The sequence below is a fragment of the Phacochoerus africanus genome, chromosome 10 (assembly GCF_016906955.1).
Source record: "Phacochoerus africanus isolate WHEZ1 chromosome 10, ROS_Pafr_v1, whole genome shotgun sequence".
NCBI lineage: Eukaryota > Metazoa > Chordata > Mammalia > Artiodactyla > Suidae > Phacochoerus > Phacochoerus africanus.
In genome coordinates, this window is record NC_062553.1 from 69946620 (window position 1) to 69967709 (window position 21090).

Genomic DNA, 21090 nt, shown 5'->3' on the forward strand with positions numbered 1-21090 from the left:
AATTGCTGTACTCTTTTCTGAAACACACATGTACTATGGAAGTAATTCTCATTTACTCTGAAATTTAATTTATTTTCAATGACACTTAGATCTTCTGTTTTCCCTCAAAGCTAAAAACATATGAAATACTTTACTTTACTTACTTATACATTCATTTATTCAAGAAGATTCCTGAATGCCAACAACCTATACTAAATGCTGGGCATGGGGATATTAATAAAACACAGTCCTTGACCTCAAGAAGTTCAGGTTCTCATCTGAAGTGGAGAGGAACAAACATTACAGTATAATGCAGGGCAGAGTGAAAGACATGATATTATGTAGGTATAAACAAGCACAAAAGAAGGTGAGAGTTGCTCGTTGAGGAGAAAACAATGAAGGCTTTGTGGGGATAGAACCATTTTGTATCTTGAATATTGATTTGGATTTTGAAAAGTAAAGAAGAGTCTTATAGTCTTCAAAAAGAATCATGAGTGGCTAGTTTTTGGGGTGGTAATTAGCCTAGAGTAGCTGGAACAGCTAATCAAAAGAAGGAGAGATAGGGTAGAATGTTAAGAAAGCCAAACCGTGAAGAGCCTTGAATGCTGAGCAAAATATTTCGGAATGTGTTTCATAATGAGAAATCATGGCAGGTCTTCAAGTTTTAGGAAGAGAGCTCTGGTGGCAACTTGAATGCTAAGAAGTAGCTGAGCTCAGTGAACACAGCAGTATGGTCTCCACAGTGAACCCTGCACCTTGATGGCTGTGTGATGTTGAGCAAATGATCTACCTAAGCTATGCCTTACTTTCCTCATCTTTAACACAGGGATGAGAATGCTCGCTACTTCATAAGGTTATTATGGGGATTACATGAAGTAATTCATGTTAAAGTTTAGAACAGTGCCTGATATTTAATAAGCATAACAGTACCTATTTCATAGAGTCATGAGGGATTAAATTAAGTAACACATGCAAAGTTCTCAGCAAAGGGCCTGGTACCCAGCAATCGCTCACAGAAAGACAGTTTTTATTTATCAAGAAGTATTCATGATGCAGGGAGTTAGTAATCCCATAAATCTTTACCCCTTGATAACTCCCAGCCCTTGGGATTTGGCTAAACAGTACAAAGAACACAAGTTTTGAAATCAGGTAAACCTAATGTTTGTTCTGTCCTTTAAAGTGGTGCATTGTGGGCATCTTTCTAAAACTAGGACCACCTTTGTTGCCTCTTGAGATAATTAGAGTGCTTCCCACCTCAAGAAGTTGCTGTGAAGATCATAGGAAGCAATTCATAAGAGTAGCTTGACTGGGGCCCAGTAAACACGTGGTAGACGTTGCATCTCCCATTTTCTTTGAGCTCCTCTTCCATCTGTTCCCAGAGAGGGAATGTCACACACCCTGACCCAAGCCAGCCTGGGTATGTCTAGCCTCAAAGACAGTCTTGGTGAGAAGCCAGACAGAAGATTAGGCACTGTTTGGATGATGATTTATAGGTTCTTGAGAAAGACCAAAAAAAAAAAAAGAAACCAACCCAGCTCCTTCACTTGCCAGACCTCTTACTGTGTGTTTCCCACTAACATATAACCAAAATTAGCCGCAGACCACCAATGGGAAGATGAACCCTTGTGCAATGTTTTCAACTGAATAAAGCATGGGGAATAGAAAGGAAAGAAGAGTCAACAGACCAAACAGTTGGGGGTTGAAAGCATAAGGGATGATTAAAATGGATCTGGGGCAGAGGACAGCATATATGTTGATTTAGAGGAAGGTGGGGTTCTTTCCACATAGAAACACAGAATTAGACCATCCAAGTGTATAAGCTTTCTTCATATTTGGAAGGTGGTATGGCACAGTGGTAGAGAAAACTGATATGGGGATAGTGATTGTTGAGCTCAAACCCTGGCTCCACTGCTTGTGAGCAGTTACAGCCTTGGTGAGGTATTTCAAATTTCCAAGCTGTAATTTCCTCAGTGGTTCCTAAATCATGACATTAGTGCAGTGATTAAATATAATAATCCATACAGATCAGGTGAAATAGTCTTGGCACATAGTAAGTATTCAAAACATTAACTACGGTAATTATGATTTCAGCTTTTAGCTAAGTCAACACAGCTAAAAAAGGGAAAGCAGAGCTAATGATCCATCCATTGTAGGTGGTGCTGATGACAAGTTAGGTGAGTTAGACATCTATTTGGCAGCCTGAATGATATAATGCCTTAGATTTACTCAGTATAGAATTAACCTAAAATTACCCTCCTGAAAACAACTTTCTTACTAGATTCCATCTTCTCTTCCCACTAAAAAATTATTTTTCTAGAGTTCTGATATATGGGACTTCTCTGTTTCTTGAGTAACTACTTTTATTGAACATTTTGATCAGTGATTTCCTTCTCAAATGGCCTTCGGCATGGCCATGGCCATGGCCATGGTGCATAGACATTTTATGTCGTCATTACCACCCCTCCATGTGCTTTTGATCTTACTGCCTTTCCTTCATTGTAATCTAGGTCACATGCCTTGGAAGCAACAAGGCTATTTTCACCTTCTAGCTCTATGATAGCATCCTCTTTACCTGGCAAGTGCCCTCCTGTTCACTACTTACCTTTTTTTTTTTTTTTTTGCTTTTTAGGGCCACACCATAGCCATGGCAACACCAGATCTGAGTCGCATCTGTGACCTACGCCAGGGATTGAAGGTGGGGTTCTTTCCACATCAAAACACAGAATTAGACCATCCAAGTGTATAAGCTTTCCTCATATTTGGAAGGTGGTATGGCACAGTGGTAGAGAAACGAGACCAGGAATTGAAGCCACATCCTCATGGATACTAGATGGATTCTTAACCTACTAATTAAGGCACCATGGGACCTCCAACTTAGCATATTTCAAGTGACAATTTTGTGCCTACAGTTGTGTAAGTGAGTCTCCAGGTGCAAAATATGAGTCTTGCCTCCCAACAGTTTAGAATCTAATAAAAGAAACAAATCTCATGTGCATGAAACAACTAGAGAATAGAGCCAGCTACTCACACACACACACACACACAAAAGGATAATATGATAAACATAGGATACCGCCCAACAGGAATGAGAACATGCATACTTTGCTTTCTGGGAAACAGTGATCACTACAGCTGGGAAAGGGAGATGAGGCAGTGAAGATGTATTTCTGTTAGCCAGATGGCTAGCAGCACCACGGCTGGGGGCTCACTTCTTGATCTGCTGCAGCCCCTTGTTGACACATGGGGCACTTTCCACTATAGAGACACTATAAACAGGACTTGGTTATCACCCTAGTTGACAAAGGGTGATTTAATCCAAAGAGAAGCTGAACCCTAAAGTCCTGGAGTACATTAATAATTAACATTTTGTAGGCTATTGTAGTGTCTTTTGTTTACCTTGCCTAACTTAAGGCTCACCAACAACCACCCTATGAGGAAGTTATTATTTCCATCTTCAAATGAGTAAAATGAAATCAATAGAAGTTAAACACACTTGCTAAGGCCAGTAGTTTAGCCTATAACCATTGCTGTGTGGGTTATTACCATGTTCTAGCACCAAAATCTATGTTACAGCATGACGCCTCGCATGTGCAATTGGAAATAGTATGGATTTGTGTGTGTGCGTGTTGAGGGTGTGTTGGGACAGCAGTTATTCTGTGAAGTAACACAGCATTCAGAACATTATTTCTAGAGGAAAAACATTTCAAATACTAACAAAATGACTTAGGTTAAAAATTTTAGATTTTTATAGGAATTCCTATTGTGGCTCAGTCATAATGAATCCAACTAGTATTCATGAGGTGTGGATTCAATCCATGGCCTCACTCAGTGGGTTAAGGATCCAGCATTATTGTGAGCTGTGAGCTGTGGTGTAGGTTGCAAACTTGGCTTGGATCCTGCATTGTTGTGTCTGTGGTGTAGGCGGACAGCTGCAGCTCAGATTCAACCCCTAGCCTGGGAACTTCCATATGCCGTATGTGCAGCCCTAAAAAAAATTAGAATATAACCCAGTTAGAAGTTCTAAACTGAAGACCAAAAATGCAAAACTAGACCTGCAACCTAATATTTTACTGCCTTATTTCTCTGTCAAGCAAAAAGACATGGATTTCCTATTCAGTATGGTTTTCCATGTACTGATTTACTGGATCCTTGGAGACAGGATTTATTACAGGTCTATTTTTCTCTCTCACATTAGAATAAACAGTTAATTACCAAGTTAGAAGTGAAATGATCTCCTCTATCAGTAACAACAAGCATCTTTGGTAAGCATCTCATCCTAAGCTTGATTTTGTTTTGCTAGCATATTGCTAGCATATTGCATTACATAATGGGGTTTATATTTTAACTTAGTCTATTTAAATAGGCTAAATAAAATACATTGCACATCCTATTCCATTGTATTTAATAAGTTTTTGTTATCTGAGGTCAAACTTTTGGCCATAGACAAGTCATATTTGTCATAAATCTTGAAAATCTTGGCCACCCCTCCCTAGAATAGCCCCTTACCCTCTACTGTGACCCTTGTACCTCAGTCAGTATACTTTCTTTGTTAAGACATTTCACTAATGAATTAAGAGAAACGTTGAAAAGTGTTTTAAAAAGACTGTTCTTTTCTGTGATTCCATCAACTTGTTCACAAATGAGTCTGCATTTTCCTTCTTTTGGGGCAATGAATAACCTAGGAGATTCAAGGCCACCAATTAATGTCTTCACGAGGCTTTGATCTCAGTTATTGCCTCCACCAGTTGCCCAACATTTTAGAATGATTTTAACTGTTCCCTGCTAGAATATAGCAACTATTTTTTCATTATCTCAAAAAACTTGTAAATATTAATATTGGAACACATACCTAAAAGATGACATGGGAAAAAAAAGGGGGGGGGGGAGTTCCCATACTGGCTCAGTGGGTTAAGAACCTGACTAGTATTCATGAGGATGGGGGTTTGATCCCTGGCCTCGATTGCTCAGTAGGTTAAGGATCCTGTGATATAGGCTGGCATCTGCAGCTCTGATTCAACCCCTAGCCTGGGAACCTCTATTGCCACAGATGTGGTCCTAAAAAGCGAGAGAGAAAAAAAAAGAGGACATGGGCTGAAAGTTAAACAGTGACTTACTTCTATCTCCACATCTTCAGATGAAGAACTTTACCTGGATGGATTGTTTTGTAATCTTTCTCATAGTTAATATTTGCCATTATAATGTAATTTCCCTCTTAGCACTTGCTATTGAGAAACAAAAGTTAAAGTAATTTATCCAAATATATAAAGTCATTGTCAAGGGTAGGATTAGACCCTAGGTTTCTGACACGTCTCATCCTAAGCTTGATTCACAGGATTTTACTTCCTTTGACCTCTATTTCTGTTAGGCTGGTAGCAAAGCCTCAATCTAAACAGGAAGCTGTCATGGACAATACAATTGTTCTCTAATGATGGATCTTCTGCGGACCCCATGGCCAACATCTTTGAAACTCATTGAGCTCTTCCTAGTCCTTTCATTAAAAAGTTGAGTTGTGTTTGCCAGCTAACTTACTTGTGCTAATCTTTTTCTTTTTTTAAAAATAATGATTGTTATTTTTTCCATTATAGCTGGTTACAGTGTTCTGTCAATTTTCTACTGTGCAGCAAGGTGACCCAGTCACACATACCTGTGTACATTTTTTTTCTCACATTATCATGCTCCATCATAAGTGACTAGATATAGTTTGCATCTATTAACCCCAAATTCCTAGTCCATCCCACTCCCTTGGCAAGCACAAGTCTGTTCTCTAAGTCCATGATATTTTCTTTTCTATGGAAAAGTTCATTTGTGCTGTATATTAGATTCTAGATATAACTTGTGCTAATCTACCTTTTGTTTGCAATGTGGATTTAGCACCAAGTGTGCAATCGAAAAGTGGGGCTTATCTCTTCACGAAGAATTTGTTAAGTGTTGAGTTATGGTGTTGAGAGTAATCCCAGCCTTACTTATCTCCAGGATTTTGAATTATTCTCGGGTCATGCTCATGAGACATTTTGGAAGATTTTCCCTTTCCCACCTGCCTAGGCATATGCTGTGTTACACAACACCTCCAAGTACAAGCCTGGCCACAGAGCCCAGCACCCAGGGGAGATCAGGGGACTTGGGAGGACAAGCACATGTCCTCAAATGCACTGTCTGTTTGCCCAGCGCCCCCCCCCCGGCTCCCCCCCACCCCAAAACAAGCCTTCAGCCACCAAAGAAGCTAGGAAAGCAGAAGATCTTGGTTGAACACTGAGGTAGAAGCCACATTTGAATAATACTGTGAAACAGAGAGAATGTGAAAGACAAGAAGGGAGAGGCTGGAAAGAATCCAAGGAGAGCCAGACTTTCTGGGGTAAGTGGCAGCAGAGACAGAACACTTGATCCAGAAGCACTCAATCTAAAACCTACATTTAAGGAGTAAAATGACCTGGAAGAAAACACAGTACAAGAAGTGCAAACACCAGCTTGTGAAACTAGCATCAGCTGAAGTAAATATTGGCCTCCATTTGGAAATTAACTTTCCCTAAAACTCTAAATGACTAAAAATTCAGAATTTGGGGGGCTGTTAAAGCCACTTCAAAGGGGCAAATAAAGGGTCAACAGAAAGAATAGAAAGTCTCATGGGAAGTTCTAAATAAGTTTTTGTTCAGAAAAGTCTGGAGAATTAAAATGAAACCATATCTTTGGAATAGGAATTAGACTTCTAGGAATATACCCTAAAAGATAATCTTAAATAATTGCATTAAAAAAAAACTTGAAATACAAAGATATCAATGTAATATTTTTATGATAAAAATGAGAACATAAAAGATGGGAATTGTTAATAAATGATGATTACCATGGAAAATGAAGAAATCATAATGTTCAAACAATTTAAAATATCTTAACTTGTGCATTATGATATATCGAGTGAAAAATATGAAAACTTGGTACCACATAATAATCCATATGTGCATAAAACTTTAAAAACAGACAATTGCTGGAGTTCCTGTTATGGTTCAGTGGTTAACAAATTCGACTAGTATCTATGAGGATGCTGGTTCGATCCCTGGCCTCACTCAGTGGGTTAAGGATCCAGCATTGCTGTGAGCTGTGGTGTAGATCACAGACTCGGCTTGTATCCCATGTTGCTGTGGCTATGGTGTAGACCAGCAGCTGCAGCTCTGATTTGACCTCTAGCCTGGGAATGTCCATATGCCATGGATGTGGCCCTAAAAAGATAATCAATCAATCAATCAAAAAGTAAATAAATAAATAAAAACAGACCATTGCTATCTCTTAGCAATGCAATTATGAATGACACTTACTTCTCAATTATTTTTCACATTTTCTAAGGAACATGGGACGTAGTCTAACATAATACTTAAAAGCTCAAGATCTGCATTTGGCTGTCTGGCTTTTAATTTTTACCAGTCTTATGATTGCATATGTTCTACCAGCCTTGTTTTCTTGAGCTTTAATTCCCTCATCTGTGAAAATAGGGTAATGATAACACCTAACTCCAGAGCTGTTTTATAGATGGCTGCATAAAACAGTCCTGGCACACAGTTAATCATCTAATCATTTTAATCATTTATTACCTTAATAAAAAAAGAGTATTGCTACACACACACACACCCTACATACATATTTAAGTTTGCAAACCATGAAAATAAACACAGATACCCATTCAGTAACACCCAAATTAATCACACAGTTTACTTTGTTCACCTAGATGAGAAGGATGTATGGAGGAAACAGACAAAGAGTGGCTGGTCAGGGCCATAGGTGTAGGTCTCGCCCAAGCTGGGCCTGCCTCTTCCTTGTGGCCTCATCCATCCCTGTTCATCATTGGCCATGTTTGTCCAGTTGTCTCTTGACTGCTCAGTGATTTGGGATGAATTGCAATTATTAATAGTGTTCTGGGAATGACATGATAACACCTAGAAATATAGATTTTCCTACTGACCACTGAATGAGAGAAGTATAGTTTTCAAATACTTTTTCTCCTCTCACCAAAGACCACAAACTCCATCTTCTCTACAGGCCAAGTGTTAAAAATGGAGGAAATGTGAGAAAAATGCATTTGGATTGACTTAGTATAGTTTTCCAGTTCTCTATAAATGGTTCTCTATCTCAATGTCTAACTTTGCTCTGAAAGAGAAGAAAGGGTGGATTGAGAGAGCCAGTTCCCCAGGGAATAGAACTGCTGGGAAACTAAGCAGTTTAATCCCAATTCTCCTTTAATGATTTCTATTCAAGGGGCTCTATGGTGTAGTAGAAAGGTATAGACTGCCTTTTAGCTCTGGATTTACTAGAGCTCAAATTAGGAAAATCATTTAATTTCTGAATATTGGATTTTCCATTTATATTTTATTTTATTTTATTTTGTCTTTTGTCTTATTATGCCACACCCGCGGCATGTGGAAGTTCCCAGGCTAGGGATCTAATTGGAGCTGCTGCCACCGGCCTATACCAGAGCGACAGCAACGTGGGATCCAAGCCACATCTGCGACCTACACCACAGCCCACAGCAACGCCAAACCTTAACCCAATGAACGAGGCCAGGGATAGAACCCGCAACCTCATGGTTCCTAGATGAATTCATTTCTGTTGCACCACGATGGGAACTCCCAGATTTTCCATTTATAAATCAGGATCTATAGCAGTTACTTCAGAAAGTTGTTGAAAGGATTAAAAAAACATTACTTGGGGTAAGATATGTGGTATGTAGTAGGTGTCAATTGAATGGGGGCTGTGACTGTGCAGGGACTAAAGAACAAAAGGAATGTGGCATTCCCATGACATGTGCTAATAATTGCCATCATGTACCAAACATATTTTGAGCCCTTTACCTATAATAATACAGTTAAACCTCACAACAGCCTTTAAAGTTGGGTAATATTATCAATTCACCCACTATTAATTTACCCAATATTATTTTTGCTCTGTTTTTAGATAGTGAGGTTCTTAAGAATGAAACGTAGTTTAAAGTAGGAAATGAACTTTACAGCTCCTTGCAACTCTATTAATATCGGCTTTATAAAACGTCTCTTTCGCCCTAGACTATGACCTCTTTAATGACAAAACCCAAATCTTTAGGTTCCCAGTTTTTGCCTGGTGTATAGAAACCATACAGCAAATATATTCCGAAGTGAATCTGTCTGCCTCTAGGGGTGGAAATCAGCACTGCATTTTATGCAGACATTCATATCCCTGAAGGTTTTAGTGGCTACAAAGGAATGGGCTAATTGTCTTTGTCATTTGTAATACATATTTTCACACTTGAAGATCAGAGTTTCATGGTGATTATCAGGATCACTCATCAGTGTGTATTGAGTAACAACTCAAAAGAGATATTATACTGGGTGCTGTGTATTATGTTGCTGCTTTTGGATCTCCGCTGTCCGTTTAGTTTTTCATCACCTTCTACTAAGCCCACTGAGTCAACCACAACATAGTCCATTAAGTTCATACGGTCAGGCTCTTTGCTCAAAGCCTGTGTCCACATAATTAACAGAATCAAATACGTAGAAATTTGAACCAGCCATTAGATCTTAGAAATGAACCAGGGACCAGACCACAATCTGTGGAGTCATGGCTGAAGTAGGATACCCTGAAATTTGCTCATCAGAGAGCTGCAAGAAATGAAATAGTATGCATACTAGCAAGAAGTCCTTACATAAAATTCTTTTCTGCTTTAGGACATCAAAGAAAGTGAACCCCAAAGAATGTTTAAAGTCATTGTAATAAATCTATCTGGAATCTAAAAATCTCCTTCAGAACAGCATTTCATGAAATCAGTGAAATTAGACATTGCCAGGATGAGTTAGGAATTAAATGACTTTTGCTCAATATATTTATTTTATTTTTTTAAATTATATATTTTTTACTAAAATATTGATTTACAATGTTGTGTCAATTTCTGCTACACAGCATAGTGACTAACTCATATACATATATCTTAATTGTACAAATGTTTTTAAAATAAGACTTTTGCATAATTTTAAAACATCCATGTGTAAGTGGTTTGTGGCCTAGAGTATTTCACCTTCTGAGTCATCATTGTATTGGCTTCCGGAAATGCTATGGTTGTTCAGGAAGGTACTTGTATATTCCAAAAGGGACATGGAGTAGGTTTGAAAAGCTCCTAATTTCCTTTAGACTTTTACTCTTTGGTAATACAAAGTGACACTCATTTAAAGATTCAACTACTTATGCTAAAGATTGACACTAAGTATCTCCTTGGAAATAAACACACAACCATTTTTAGAGAGCCATTTTGATTGCTATTTGCAAGAACTGTTAATGTTTTTCTCTTTCTTCTTGCAAAACTGTTTTAAGGATCTTATTTAAATAATAAATGTTAGTCAAATATTGATTCTGATACTATAGTAGAATGATTGAAGACAGGGAGAGTGATATTTTATAAAATATCTGTTATTTATTTCATGGTAGAATGCTCCAAAATGCAACACCCTCCTAAGAACACCAAAAGAAGAAGCTATGTAGGTAGGAATATTACACATTATAGAGCCTGAATTTCAGAGTCTAAAGTCAATGCTCAGAGAAGATGGAATCAGACAGTCCTGCATATTTGAGCAAAGGATTAGGGTTTACAGGAGAGGACTGGAGGCAAGTCAAGTTGACTAGTAAGTTTATAAGCATATTAATAAAGACAATATATTGACTATAAACACTTTTCCTGGCAATCTAAAGATACAAGTCTAACTACTACTCCTTACTTTATAAGGAGAAGAAAAAAGTGAAATACGGAGGGTAAGACAAAGGTAGGTTAATGACCTACTCTGGAAGGGGAGAAAAATAGGGTGTAGGGTCTTAGCCATACAGAAATTTAGAGAGAGGTCACATATTCTGCAAATACTTCTTTTGGAAGGATATTGACCAGGAACCGGAGGGATACACTTGAGCTTCCTAGAACCAGGGATGACCTATGGCTTCCTGAAATTTTTAAATCACAGTCTCCACCTTAGCCTGGTGATAATCAGATCCCCTGTTTAGATTTCTGGGAAATCAGAATGGTAAAGACGGAATTCACTGGCACCATGGTCAGATGAAATCAGGTAAACTAAGGGTCGGGGAAAAGAATTTCCTCTGAGGAGGATTACACATGAACGTACACCTGCTGGCAGCTGTAGAACCTCACACCTCCCACTTGTTACCTGAGGTGTGCACAGCTCTGCTAACAGTGAGCAGATAAGATCAGAAGTCTGTGGAGCAGACAAATGAGTATGGGTCATGTTCAAAGGAATGCTCCCTCAAAGGAAGGAAACATCTTAGGTGAGAGCTGAAGGTCACATACCCTCTAATTCCATCTTTACTCTCTCCCTTCCCATTGCTTTCCCACAATATCAGTCACTTTGTTCTTTGCAATAAATTGCAAAATCTTTTTCATATTGTGGCTTTACTCTAAGGTCTTGTTAATGGGGTAAATGTGGTATCTCAGGCATAGTCACTCTTTTTCTCATTTTTTAAAGTTTTATCGAAGTATAGTTGATTCATAAGGTTGTGATAGTTTCTGCTGTACAACAAAGAGATTCAGTTATACATGTACACACATGCGTTCTCTTTCAGGTTCTTTTCCCGCATAGATTATCCCAGAATATTGGGTAGAGTTCTCTGTGCTATATAGCAGGTCCCTGTTGGCCAATCATTCCATATATCTCAGTGTGTATATGCCAATCCCAAACTCCCAGTGCACACCCCCCCCATCTGTCCCCTTTGGTAACCATAAGTTTTTCAAAATTTGTTAGTCTGGTGGAAAATAAGTTCATTTTAATCCTTTTTTTTTTTCAAGATTCCACCTATAAGTGATATCATCTGATGTTTGTCTTTCACTGTCTGCCTAACTTCACTCAGTAGGATAATTTCTAGGTCCATCCATTGCAAATAGCAATTGAATATTACTTAGCCATAAAAAAGAATAGTCACTCTTTATAAATAGTTCCACATCTGGTTTTATAATATCTGAAATGCCATCAAATAATAATTACATGTTTTCATCTGCCATCCATAAAATGATAAAATTTCTGAGAAATAAAAATACATAGAATTTGCAAGAGTGTAGCCCATGTTATTTTGGGCATGAAAGAGGTCAACAGTAACAACCCTAACAAATGCTCTGAGGGGATGTTTAATAGTAACCCACAGAAAGGATGTAACAGTGTGAAATGAGGAAATTTCCAGCTTGCACTCCAAATTGGAGTTGACACTTACTGTTGGCATTCCTTATATTGTCACACAATGCTGAGAATTTATTTTCACTGTGGCCGAGCCCTCCTTCCCTAAAGGGAACATAAAGAATTTGGGTTAGAGAAAGCAAAATCACACAACTATTTTCCAAGATAACAAGTGATAGGTAATATTTTGCAGATCATATTGAAGGAGAGCAAAACTTTCTAAGGGTAGAGAATAATAAAGATCACTCAATAATTCATTTGATTTTTTAAAATAAGCGTATAACTATAGAAATCAGGGTTGAATAATATGGGCTCCAAAATAGGAAATAGACATTCCTGCAAAGACAGTGGGGCACAGAAGCTGCTTGGGGCATTCAGAAAAGGATCAAACAATAATGCTAGAATATATCTGTGGACCTGGGAAATAAGGGGTATAGCAGTAGTACTGACCTCTCTCAGCTATCCACCTGCAGGTTTTGTGCTTCCAGAACTCGAGATGCTAAATTCTGACAACTCAATGAGAAAGCATCAGTACCAGGGCACACAGGATGTGGTCCACTGAACCTAAAACTCTAACTGCCACCTGGTCACTTTGGGCTCCTCAAGCTGGTGGACAAGGGAGTTCCCATCCTGGTTGTAATGACTGATCCTACTTATCACGTGGAGTTAGGATAGCTGGTATTTATGAGAACTTGTGATGCTTCTATGCCACGGGAGAATGGAAGAAGTGGAATTTCAACATTACCAGATAATGGAATGATAAGGAAAAGACAACTACAAGCTCGAACCCCTCAGGGGTGAAGGTCTAGGTTCCTCCATCAGGGAGGCAAATGAAGTCAGCTCAGTTTCTAACTAAGGATAATGAGAATCTAGAATGAATGTGAAGGAGGGAGAGGACAAATATCAATGATGAGCTAGGACCTGTTGCAGTCATGAGGAGTGTAGCTTGTTCTGAAAACAAACAGGGCCCTTTGGGGCTTCTGGGCACCTGAGCATTTCTGTCCCCCATTTCTTGTTTTTAGGGAATAAGCTTCAGGCTCCAAGATCTTCCCTGAGTTCCAAAGGGTGGGTTCCAACAGTTGCTTATCATGGAAGGAAGGGCATGCAGAGAAGAGGGAGGAGCTGTCAAGAGAACATAGTACAGCTTTGGGGCAGGGTCCTGGTTCCTCCTCAAGGAATATACATAACAATATCTGTGATTTCTTCTGCAGAACTAACCCCACCCTCCCCCACCCCATAAGTGGAAGATGTCAACGGAGCATTCTTTATTCTGGAAAGAAGACCACCAGACCACTAACATCAGCTTTGAGAACACAAGCTTGCCTCTACCCTGATCCTTAACTTAGGCCTATTTTTCACTCCCCAAACTATAAAACCACCTCCCAATCTCTCCTAAGTGGGGGGCACAGCCCTTGAGGCATTAGCCTGCTGTGACCCTTCTTTACCTGGCAAAGCAATAAAGCTATTTTTCCTCCTTTGCCCAAAACTCTTGTCACCTTGTTTCTATTTGGCACCTGTGAGCAGAGAGGCTGAGCTCTGGCCACAGTTCCAATAAGACTCAGTGACCAACTGAACTCAATATGGAGCACCAGTGGATCTGATTAGCATGAGAGGCAGCCTATGCATGCATTTATATTTTCCATGTTGCATACCCCAAACGCTCCTCTGATTTCAGTCACAAGAGTGTGGAAGAGTTTCACACAATCTCAGATTCACCTTGCTTCCCATCTCAAGAGCAGACATCTTCCTGCATTCTGCTTTCACAGCTCTCCTCCAAGGTGGTGGGAGTGTGCCTGATGAATACAAGAATAGCTACAAGTGGGAGATGTGAGTTAATACCCCTGGGTGAGAAGGACTGATGGTTATGTGCTTCAGACTCCAGGCCTTTAAGGGAGAATATTCTGTCTGCTTCCTGGAAAGTCCAGGGGGCTGGAGACCCTGTTGCCCGCAGCAGCAACTCCAGGAGGCGTGCTCACTTACATTGGCTTTTCGCTCTTGCCTGTTCCACTTCTCTGCTTCCTCACTCTGGTGTCCTGGATCCCTGCACAAATGAACTACCAGCACTCAAGGCAATGACTCAGATTTGGATTTGAGCAGAGTGTATATTATGGCAATTCTTCAAAAAAAAGAAGAGAGAGATCAAGAAAAGCAAAAAAATGCTTTTTTTCCTCTTCCTTCTTCTTTCTTTCTTTCTTTCTTTTTTTTCTTTTTTCTTTTTCTTTTTTTTTTTTTTTTTTTGGTGTGTGTGTGGCATAAGGAAGTTCCTGGGCTAGGGATCGAATGGAAGATGCAACTGAGGTCTACACCGCAGTCACAGCAACACTGGATCCGAACTTCATCTCTGACCTGCACTGCAGCTTGTGGCAATGTGGGGTCCTTAACCCACTGAGTGAGGCCAGGGCCTCAAACCTGCATCTTCATGGAGACTGTGTTGGGTTCTTAACCTGCCGACCCACAAGGTAAACTCCCCCAAAATTCTTTTGTCAACAGAAATACATCTCTTTCTGGGAGTTCTGTAGAATGTAAAAGCATTTGTCTTTCCATTGCTGTATTGCTCATTTTAAAGTTATTTGGCTTCCATTTTTTGGTCCTTTGTTGTCTTCTCTTTTTAGGAAATAGCCAGTTACCCCCAAAACACTTACTGTGGTTTGGTTGCAAGATGGTGGCAGTGCAGCCCCCGATCCTCCACCCCTCATTTTCTCTAGTTTAATGTGACAGTGAACAAAGTTAAGACACTGCTGTATTTCTGGGATATGCTTCATACTTGCTCAAGAGGTTATAGTTTTTATGTATTTTCCCAGGGGGCCTGATCCTACAGTCCCTGTGGTTAGCTGTATTTGTAGGTATTTGGCAATGACTCTAAACAGCTAAGTGTGGCTGGCCTTTAGAAAACACTGGGCTGTGAGTCAGAGGCCTTTGATTCCTTTTACGATTCTACTTCTTATGCTGAGAAACTTCCTAACCACTCTGGGAATTTTTCCATCTGTAATGGAGCCACCCAGCTCTTATCTGTATCCCAGACTAAGAGAAACAGAGTTAAGAGCTCTTGGAGCCTCTTGGATTCTTAAGTTAAAAATGGGCCTGAGTCAACTGCACTTTCTTAGGTTTAAAATCTGAAGTATTTCCATTAATTGTTTTATTTTGATATGGTTGGAAATATGCTTTGATGACAAAAGATGTAAGAGTGATCTTTTGTCCTTCTATTGAATAATCGAATTCTGATACAAGGAGATTACTTGTAACTGAGGGAAACAAAATCATTTAAAATACTGAATAGCCTGTTAGTTTTATACATCACTTTTCTGAACCTCATCCGGACCAAGTTAAGAGCATATGGCCTTCTAATAGCAAGGATAGATTCCTTTGGCTAAAACAATGAACCGATCTACAGCATACTCCTGGGAAGTGAAGCATGGCCTTTAAGAGGACACTGGTAGAACATGCACATAAACCTCCCCTGCACTAAATCCCTGGGTAAGAAAATAAAGGTTGGGAGAGAGGAAGCTCATTTCTTATTAATTTATTTTTGGTACAGGGGTGTGGGTGTGGGTGGGTGTTTAGAGGTGGCTTCTGTTTGTGTGCCGTTAGGTGGTTGGCTGTTCATAAGAGGTAGTCTGCCATGAAACATGACCACTCCCAATGTGGTGTTCTATGAGAGGTGGCTTTTATTTCTGCAAATTCTCTTTGAAGTGGATTGATAAAAGTTATGGCCCATTCATTGATCTCAGGATCACTATACCCAGATCAATGACTTCCCTCACCTGCAACACTCAGGTGGGGGTGGAGATTGGGTGGGGGTGGGGACAGTTTAACTGGGAAGAAGGGGTGAGGCGCTGTAAAGCAGGTTCTGGTTTGCCAGAGAGCATTGACCAAGCTCTAGGTGCCAAGATGCAAGGACAAGAGGGAAGCAAAAAGGCTTGGGAAAGAAAGTGGGGAGGGAACAAAAAGAAAAATTAACAACTGTGACCTTGCAATTTTGCCTGGTGAACTCACAATACGTCCAGGTTAGTGTGAAGATGACAAAGCTTCTCCCTATCAACTCATCTCGGTTTTCCCAGTCATCTGGTCCCCAACTGGAAAGACAAATAAAGAGGTTAATTAAAAAGAGCCGAAAAAGCAAAATTCTATATATTACTGCGCGCACACACACACACACACACACACGAGTGTTTGAGCACACCTCCCTCTTCATCCTTCACAGCCAATATATTAAAACACTAAAATTCCTATCCCCAAATTTCAATCTTTTATAATTATCATGTAATAAATACATCAAGAAATGCACCAAAGAAACTGATGGTTCAGAACAAGAGAGATGAAACAGCTAGTACAGGGTTACCTGCAGGATTGGATAATGGGGTTTTTGAGGGGGTGCAAGGCTATACAAATATGCCCCAAACTGGTGAGTATTCAATTTAAAGTTAAAATCATGATTTAATCACTGATTCTTCTACATTCTATTCCTCAATATCTTTTTAGTCCAAGTTGACCACACCAGCTCCATTTTCTCTATTCATACATTTGTCACCTGGAATATATTTATTAGCCAACTTATAAGGCATCCTCAACTCTTCTCTTTGCTCACACACTCCACATGTAATATAGCAGGCTCTACTTTCAAAATCCAACCAGTGGCACTGCTACCCTCCTGGTCTGGGCCTCCATCAGTAGCCACCTGAATCCTGAAAGACCAACAGCTCTTCACTGGTAGCTTTAAGCTCATCTATGTCTACTCTTTTTTTGTTTTCTTTTCTTCTTCTTATTTTTTTTTTCGGCGTACCCACAGTGTACTGAAGTTCCCAAGCCAGGGATGGAATCTGAGCCGCAACTGTGACCTATGCAACAGCTGCAGCAACAGCAGATCCTTTAACTCACTGCTCTGGGCCAGGGTTTGAGCCTACACCTCCACAGGGACCCGACTCACTGCAGTTAGATTCTTAACCCACTGCACCACAGCAGGAACTCCTTTGTCTACTCTTGACACACTTTCCAATGAGGTCCTTTCAAAATATGTCAGACAAGGACTTGCCTCTATGTAAATTCACCATTTGCTCCCCCCTCATTCAGAGTTGATGTCCAAATCTTTAGACATGTCACTGGGTTTTACATGCTGTGGCTCTTTATTTCTCCTCTGACAACGCTTAGGACAGTGTTTTCTCCTTGTTCACTCACTCCAGCCCCATGGGGCTCCTCACTCTTCCTTAAACATACAGCAGGCATGCTTCCAAGTTAGGAAGGTTTATTCTGCCTGGAATTCTCTTCCACTAGATGTATACGTGGCTCAATCCCTCACTTTCCTGAGTTATTTGCTCACTACTCCCCTTCTCCACAAGGACTACTCCAAGCTGACTCCACTGGGTTTGTTTGTTTGTTTGTTTTCTTTTGGTATATCCCTCTCTATTTTTAAGCACTTCCTTACTTTCTGGCATAAGAAACTGTTCCAGAATCACCTCATACTTTCTCTCCAGTGCTCCCAAGCCTTCGCTAAGGTGCTCTTTGCACCTGCAGGAATCAGTGTGTGAATATTGTCAGCAATGACAATGGAAAAAGAGGAGGGAGGGGCCCAGCCTTCTTCTCTTCATGGACACCTGCTCAAGGCTGCAGGTGTCTGTCACCCACAGGTCACGCTCCAGAATGACAGATGACCACAGCGTGTGCATAAATTCCTTTAGGACTCCATTATCTCCAGGGTTCCAATTGTTTTATAAATGTTTTCTTAAATGAATTTAAAAATAAACATAGTCGTGATGGAATAACGAAAGAAAAAAGCTGAGATATTTCTGTGATCTGCTGGTTCTGAGTCTATAGACAGCAGAAAAGAATTGTTTTGGTTTACTACATTTTCAACATTCTACTGACAACAGAGTAAAGTGGTTAAAAAAAATTATGAGAAAGCATATTTGATGCTATTTCTGTTCAATCTCCAATTTGGAATGGTTTTAAGAAAATATTTTAAAATGTAACAGTAAATTGAGTTTTCTGATCAAATCAGTGTGAAATAAGGAATTGCCTTGAACTTAAATTGAAACCACAAAACCAGCGGATGAATTCTGAGTGGAAAGCACCAAGTCCAAGAATTATTGTTACAGTGTTTACAGAGAAAAGGCCAAGTAGTTACGCTGTAGGCCACAAGGGAAGTCCACAGTGTTTATGTTAAGTCCACGACTGCCCAGACCTTGCTGCTCGTTTACACAAACCAAAAGAATGCTCTAAATAAACTCGTGTCTAGACCCATTTTTTTAAAATAGCTACAATTGGAGTTCCTGTGGTGGAGCAGCAGAAATGAATCCGACCAGTATCCACGAAGATGTGGGTTCAATCCCTGGCTTTGCTCAGTGAGTCAGGGATCCGGCATTGCCATGAGCTGTTGTGTAGGTCGCAGACATGACTTGGATCCTGCATTGCTGTAGCTGTGGTGTAAGCCGTCAGCTGCAGCTCTGATTCCACCCCTAGCCTGGGAACTTATAGATGCCACGGGTGCAGTTCTGAAAAACAAACGAACGAAGCAACACATTTAGCTATAAGAATGAATCAAAGTTTGGGATTGTCGTTAACTCTAACTGGAAGCAGAGGGACAGAGCAGTGGAGTCATAAATTTGATGACTGTGATAAGTTTCTAGTTCTGTTGCTCACACTTGTACCTTCAAGAGTGCTCATTTTTATTGTGCTTTCCATTATGTTTTATATTTTACATCTTTGGTAAATGTTCTTTGTCATTTATCAAAGATTACATAATAAAAGAGCACGTAGTCAAGGTTTTGGAAACTATTGATCTAGTGTATCAAGGTCTTGGTTTCCTCTTATGTTAAATGGAGATAATAATACTTATAAAATGGTTGTTAAAATTAGACGAAATATGCAACAGAGGGCCCAGTGTGTATCATTTATGCTACTATTTTGCCTGAGTCCCTTTTGAAAGTGGCTGTGTATTGATAACACATTTATCTTGGGAAATAAGCCCTGAAATCTTTCTCTGAAATCCAGGGAGAATAGCAAACATATACTCCATTTGGTGGTACAAATGTCTAAGGTCTTGGTCTTGATGGCTAGCTGCAAAAGCCCTTGTCACAAATCAACTGAAAATAGAATTTTAACAATTCACGTAAAACATTAAGTGGGAAATTCTGAGCAGATGGAGAGTCACATTTGATTATGAATTTTATTTTATCTGTGCTACAATTAGGCTGTCTAACTTCCTACTCAGTAGACCAATGCAGGAAAGACTTTTGTAGGTTACTAAATTCAACAATTTCATCTTATTTATGCTTTTTTCCCTGAGATAAAAACCAAATATGTGTAGTATATGCACATCAAGACTCTCTCATTTACTTTGAAGCGTCTCTGAGCTCACATAAAATTTTCTATGTCTTTGGCTAAAATGGAGACTTTACAATCTTACTAAATTCCAAGCTGACCTCTTTCAAGCAATGTTGGGCTGTCCACACTGCCAACCTGATTCTTCTGCTAAAACCCACCAGCCAACATGGACAAGAGGGCACACTTAGTTTTCTAGGCTCGGTCCATAAACAGTTAAGACATATCAGCAGAGAAGTGTTTGGATCTTTCCATTGAATATTAAATTAATTCTTTTTATGATCCCATGGTACCACGAGTGAAAGCAGTGATGGTAAATAAAAGGTATTGTTATGTCCTTACCATATTCCAGGCAAAACGTTCAGCACTTTACATGCACACGTGGTTTCACAAAAACCTCCTCGAAGCAAGTTTGATTATCTTGAAGTGGCTTATCCAAGCTTCACCATTCTTAAGTTAAACGAGAATACCAAACTGCTGACTCTAGTGCTAAAACTCGACCACTACTCTACAATATGGTAGTTTTTACATGTTCAGTTCCACTCTACTAATTCTTTCCGCATTTATTCAAATACTATCCATCAGTGGCAATCAATTGCAAAGCATTTCTTCTAGCATTACATTACCTAGGATTTTTCACCGTCTGGAAGGAAGTTTTTCAGGCTCTATCTTAAGAGTTTCGGATTTGGAATTTAGAGGAAGAAGTAATGAATCAGTCATGATCTTATAAGATCTTTCATCTGAGGCTTTCCTGAGAGGATCTTACATAATTTATAACTTAGAGTTTTTTTTTTTTTTTTTTTTCTGTGTTTCAGGTGGAAGACCTTAAAGAAAGGGTTCTGAAACTGCTTTAACAAGTATTGAAATACAAACCAAAGGAAAAAAACATAAATCATGTCTAACTCACCAATTTATAAAAGAAGAAAAGGTAAAGATTAGAGATTTTTCTCAACCAAGCATGTGAGGCCATGTACTACTTGAAGGAATCAATGTCAGTAAGATGATTTATTAACCACTTTCATTGAGCCCAGCCTTGAAGAAAACCATCTAGACACATTAACAGCCTTCTTACCACTTTCAAACATCTGAGGCTTGCTTTCCTATATTTTTTCTGTCAATGGGCAGTTGATTATCAAGAGGATGACCTACACTTGGGGTTTTTATTACCATGGACTTTTGCTGCAATACCTTCTTGCCATTTGATTCCTTTTCCATGAACACAGAGCCATGAAGGATATGGATTTGGAGCCACCTTGTGACGGATTTAGAAAAGTCCTGGAGACTGAACTCTGATTAGGTTTTTAGTTTCAATGATTAAATTGTTACAAAAATATTTTGCAAAAGGGTTTCATATGGCAATGACTGATTTTTACTAATGAAAGTACAATTACAAGTATTATGCTAGAGTCAGTTACACTTATTGACTGGTTTCTATGTGCCAGCCAGTACCATAAACCATCTCCATATATCATTTCGAGCTCACAACCATCCTATGAAGTAAGTGCCATCATATCTCCATTTCACAAACTAGGCAAATGAGGTTTAGAGAGAATACATAATTTGTCTAACTCCTTGCAGGGAGCAAATGAGATCTTGGGAAGCTTCAAAATATTCCGGT

At 39.4% G+C, this 21090-nt stretch overlaps 1 long non-coding RNA gene across 3 annotated transcripts in view; it reads right to left on the bottom strand.

The window, feature by feature from the left end:
* The window catches only part of LOC125138158 (uncharacterized), a 48479-nt gene that overhangs the window by 19474 nt on the left and 7915 nt on the right, over window positions 1–21090 (bottom strand). For 2 of the 3 annotated variants that reach the window (XR_007137590.1, XR_007137588.1), the window contains exons 1-3: window positions 13811–14346; window positions 12609–13280; window positions 12196–12263 (exon numbers count right to left, since the gene is read on the bottom strand). This is a non-coding gene — a long non-coding RNA (uncharacterized LOC125138158). Of the gene's footprint in view, window positions 1–12195; window positions 12264–12608; window positions 13281–13810; window positions 14347–16151; window positions 16232–21090 lie in introns of those variants that run through there. The other variant, XR_007137589.1, reaches the window with a different exon arrangement.